Raw genomic sequence first — 5,457 nt, forward strand, 5'->3', positions numbered from 1 at the left:
AGCTTTGGTGGCATAGTGCCTAAGGCATTTGATTGCTAACCAGAAGGTTGGTGGTTCAAACCCATCAAACACTCCATGGAAGGAAGACTGGACAATCTACTTCTGTAAACATTTACTGCCTCAGAAATTCAAAGGTTGGCGGTTCAAACTTCCTTGGAAGGAAGATTGGGCAATCTACTTCTGTATACATTTACCGCCTTGGAAACCCAAGGAGGGATCTCTATGAGTCGGATCCGACTTGATGGCAGTGGGTTGGTTTTTTGGTTGGTAGTCATATAAGAAGCTCTGGTGGCATAGTTCCTAAGGCATTTGACTGCTAACCAGAAAGTTGGTGGTTCAAACCCATCAAACACTCCACGGAAGGAAGACTGGACAATCTACTTCTGTAAACATTTACTGCCTCAGAAACCCAAAGGGGGTCACTATGAGTCAGAACTGACTTGATGGCAGAGAGTTTGTTTGTTCTTTGGTTTAGAGTCATATAGTAAGGACAGACATATAGTAAGTTTTCAGTACATGAATAAGCCTGTGCAAAAATACATCTATGATATGATAATTTTAGGTGGGTATGAACAGCCAGCCTTCTGGTTAGCAGTCAAATGCCTTAGGCACTATGCCACCAGAGCTCCCCCCACCCCTGGCTTTTTTTTTAGGTGAGAGAAATCTCTGAGAGTAGTTTTAATGTTTGGAACTAGTGTGATGGAAGACTGAGCAATCTACTTCTGTAAAGATTTACCACCTCAGCAACCCAAAAAGGGTTGCTATGAAGTTGGAATTGACTCAATGGCAGTCAGTTTTTCTTCTTTTTTGGTGTGATGAAGAAGCTGGGCAACAGATTTTTTTTTTTTTTTTACAAATGAAGTGCAGGAAAAACTTAAACATGGCTTTTTTGTGATAAGGCACATTTTCTTATTTGGCTCATAAAGGCACTAAAGTTTACCAGCACTGATTTGCTTAAGACAATTTACAAAATGAATTCCTAAAAGCATTTGGGACAGTGACCATATTGCTGGACTACATGCTTGGTTTCTCAGGGTGACAACTTTGAAGGACAAGGTTTGCTTGGAGCTGTAAGTTCTGTTATCTGTGTTAAAAGTCAGTATTTATTTATTTATTTTATTGTTGTTGTTGTTGCTGTTATGTGCTGTCGAGTCGGCCCCGACTCATAGCGACCCCTCCTTGGGTTTCCGAGGCAGTATCACTACGGAAGTAGGATTGCCCAACCTTCCTTCCGAGGAGTGGCTGGTGGGTTTGAATCGCCAGCCGTCTGGTTAGCAGGCAAGTGTCTTAGCCACTATGCTACCAGAGCTCCCATTTATTTTATAGTCTCATTTTATTTTCTGAAGTGAATTTTTACAAGTTAATTTTCCTGGGTATTTAACTCTTCCCTTTATAACTGAATTATTTTTCAATTCCCGCTTTTGTAAGCCTCATTTCCCAATGCAGCAGCATTTGAAATTCTATTAAAATTGTTTATTTTGAAAAAACGATTCATAAGACTATTAACTAAGACCAGATTTAACACCAATTCCAGTGGCAGATCCCTGCCCCAAATGGATATATGATCATTTGTTATGATGCTTTGTTTACTGATTTTTCAAGCAGTTTTCAATCTGTATGACACTGATCAGATCCAAGCCAATTTGGACTAATTTTTCAAGTCACTTTTCATGAGGCAGTGCATCAAATGCTTTACCAAGTCCAAATGTGTAACATCTGCTTGCCTTTCTCTGATAATTTTACAGTTTTCTCAAGAAGTCAACTACTTTATCAACCACAGAATGTGTTTTATAAGCCTCCATATTAATGCCCATGATTCTGTCACCTTTTCAAATTTCCCCTCTCAACTTTATTTGCCAAGTATTGATACGATACTCGTTAGTCAGGCATCTGGTACAATTATTCTTTTTGTGGTAACACTTTGTGATTCTAGGCTCACTTGGATTTAGATGTATATATAACCTTTCAGTTATTATGATTTAAAAGATGCAAGCGATAAAATCTGTTAGTCATTCTTGTTAATATCCTGGGAGAGATGTTATTCAGACTTGCTGATTGGTATATATTTTGAGTTTGAAGTATTCACTTACCTGCTTTTTGTCATCAGCTGTTTCTTTCATTCTTTCTTTTTTTTCTGCCTAGGTACACTTTACAATTCCCCATCTTTACCATAAGTTAAATGTATTTATGTTTGCAACAGCATGCATACAAAACAGCAAAATGTTTGTGCATATCCGGTAAGTTGACTCATATAGCCTTTGGACGCAGACCGAAGTTTCTGATGCTTCTGTCATCTCATTGAAATAGGTAAGCTATATCATTTAATAACATTTGCTTTCAAGGGTTTTGAGGAAAATTTGCCTTATAATTAATTTTTGAAGTATATTCAAGGAGATCCCATGTAAGTAATACATTTTTTATGAGTTAGGCCTGAGGTCATTGTATTTACTGATAGAGTTTAGTTAATTGAATAAATAACATGGAAATCCAGTATTGAGTGCCCTAGCTTTGGTTGAAGCATAGTATTAACAGATATTTGATTAACTTCTACACATGCGTTACTGAATTGACAAATTGTATAAGAAGACAGTTAACATATTGATAGAGTTATATACACTAAAACACTGATTGTGATTTTTCAAGTATTACTGAAGTATTAATTAACTGGCATTCTTAAATTTCCTTTGCTTAATCTTATATGCATTATAGATTAGTCAGCTTCTCTTTCTTTATATAAAATATTTAGCTTTTGAAGTGTTTTGACATATGGTAAACTTCAATAAGAAGGCAGACATTTTCAGTTTTGAGAAATGTAAATATATCATTCTGTAAGAAATTCCAAAACGTAGGCTATGGGACAATGGAAACCACATGTAGTTTTTCTCCAAATCTCAGTATACAAGTAAGTGCTTTCAACACATCTTTCCTGTCTCCAGTTTTAATATTAAGTACTTGATTAAATGTTAAGCAGAGCAAAGGACACTTATGCCAGGCATCACCAATACTCATATTGTTTCCAAGGACAGAAAACTTTTAGTTTTAAATATATGCCACTTTTTTGGTGGCTCGGTGATAACTAACTAGTATTGGGAATACCACCTATTTATAATTAGAAAGTTGGGGATTCATTGGCTGAATAAAAGCTTTGAGGTCTTGTTTTGTTTTAAAATAGTATTTGGCAACTTTACATTCCTTTTGGTAGCTCCACAACTTAAAATAGCCTCTTTGGAAATATGTTAGAAACAGTACTTTTTCTGAAATCAAGATTAGAATTTTCTGTTTTTAATATTATGTTTATAGATGTTATAAATGTTTATAGATGCTCATTAAATTGTTATAACTATCCACCAGTGATCATAATATCTGTATTTCTTATAAATAAGGGAAATTTCCAACATTTTAAGTGAGAATGGGAAGAATTCACATTTAATATAATACATTTCTAAGCTAAAATTTAAATTTTGTCTGAAAGGTAAATCTGAATCTAGAAAGTTTTTTTCCTGAGGATAGATCATTTATACTTAGTAGCATGTACTTAGGAGCTCTGGTAGCATAGTGCCTAAGGCACTGGACTGCTAACCAGAAGACTGGTGTTTCAAACCCACCAGCCACTCCTCAGAAGAAGGGTTGGGCAATCTACTTCTGTAGTGATACCGCCTAGGAAACCCAAGGAGGGGTTGCTATGAGTCAGGTCTGACTTGAGGGTACATAACAACAATAGCATGTACTGTATAAATGAATGTATATATCTTTGGAGTTAATGATTCTAAGCAAGAAATGGTATTATGTCAGAGGTTAAGCAAAGAAACTCACAGGGTAAACACTTTTAGAATTTGCTTTCTTTGTATAATTATTTAAAATGATGCATCAATATGTATCAAACCAAGAAGAGTGCATTACTCTTTGTGTATAAGTAGAATTAAAAATTTGCATATTGCTTTTTATAAAAATATGGCAGTGCTGTTTCTTAAGATGCCAATCATGCATCTGAATGTTCTTTTTTTCCCCATTTCTTTTCCTTTCTTTTCTTTTTTTTTAAATTGTGATTTGTGTGAAGATTTACAGAGCAAATTCACTTTCCATACAGCAGTTCACATACACTTTGTCTCATGACATTGACAACAACTTACCACAATGCAACAGTTCCCTCCCACTTCCTCCCAATAATTACCTCTTCCCTGTGTCTATCCCTCCATGCCCTTCTGCCCCCTGGGCTGTCTCCCGGTGCATAAGCAGCCCTTCTTTCTCCCATGATTGTTCTCTCCAAGGCGTGTGTCTACTTGAGGTAAATGTTTAATTCACATGCCTATACTTTGTTTGGCTGGAAACCACAGGTGTGGGTTCAATTCCAGACCTGAAGGGCAGCTAGGGGCCATAGTCTCAGTGGTTCCACCAGGCTCTATCGGACCAGCAAACCTGGTCTTCCCCCCACTTTTTTTTTCTCCAAATGATTTTGAGTTTTGTCCACATTGTTCTCCCTCTCTATCCAAGATCTCCTACATAGATCTCCTTCCAAGTGGTTGACAGTGGTAGGCAGGCACCATCTAGTTCTTCTGGTCTCATAATCGTATAGGCTGCAGATTGGATGGTGTACCAGTCACTAGGACTGATTGCATCCATGAATTTTTGGTTTTCTTCATTCTTCTTTGCTCTGGATGGGGAGAGACCCTTCGTTGCATCTAGATGGCAGCTTGCAAGCTTTTAAGATCTCAGTCACTACTCACCAAAGTAGGAGGTAGAACAATGTTTTGTGTAGTATGTTATGCCAATTGAGCTTCATGTCCCCTGCAACTGTGGTCCCGAGCCCACAGGTTCAAATACTTGGTCCCTCTGGGTAGCTGGCTTTGACCAAGCAGTGACTACCACCTTGCCTCTTGGCAACTCTGCTATACACCTGGGAATTCAGATCATACACATAAACTTATAGGATTGTTGTCTGTCAACCCTATACATGTTCTTGGGTACACTCCCCGCTTCATAGACATACCTAATGGTTCAGCCTGTCCACCCATCTGTCCACCCATCTGATCTATCTACCCATATACCCATGTTTTCCTTCATTGACAAGGCAGTACTGACTGTATGAGCAAAAAGGTTCATCTTTGTTGTCTATACCTCCCCTGTACCTCTCTATGTCTTTCTCTTCCTCAATGTCACTATATTGATCACTCACATTTGGTACATTGCCCTTCTCTTCACCCAAATCAATACTTCTCTTTATCTATCTAACAGTGTTCCCTCCCCTCCCCTTCCACCCCTGGTAACCAACAAAGAAAATTTCCTTCCATAGATAAACCTTTCCTTGACTTTGAAAAGAACAGACTAATACAATATTTGTCCTTTTGTGATTGACTTATTTCACTCAGCATAATGTCCTCCAAGTTCATCCACATTATGTGGTGTTTTGCAGATTCTACATTATTCCTTAGCGTTGCGTAGTATTCCATTGTGTGTATG

Source organism: Orycteropus afer, unplaced genomic scaffold, assembly GCF_000298275.1.
Source record: "Orycteropus afer afer isolate SDZICR_OR568_19922 unplaced genomic scaffold, OryAfe1.0 scaffold00109, whole genome shotgun sequence".
In the NCBI taxonomy this organism is placed as follows: Eukaryota; Metazoa; Chordata; class Mammalia; order Tubulidentata; family Orycteropodidae; genus Orycteropus; species Orycteropus afer.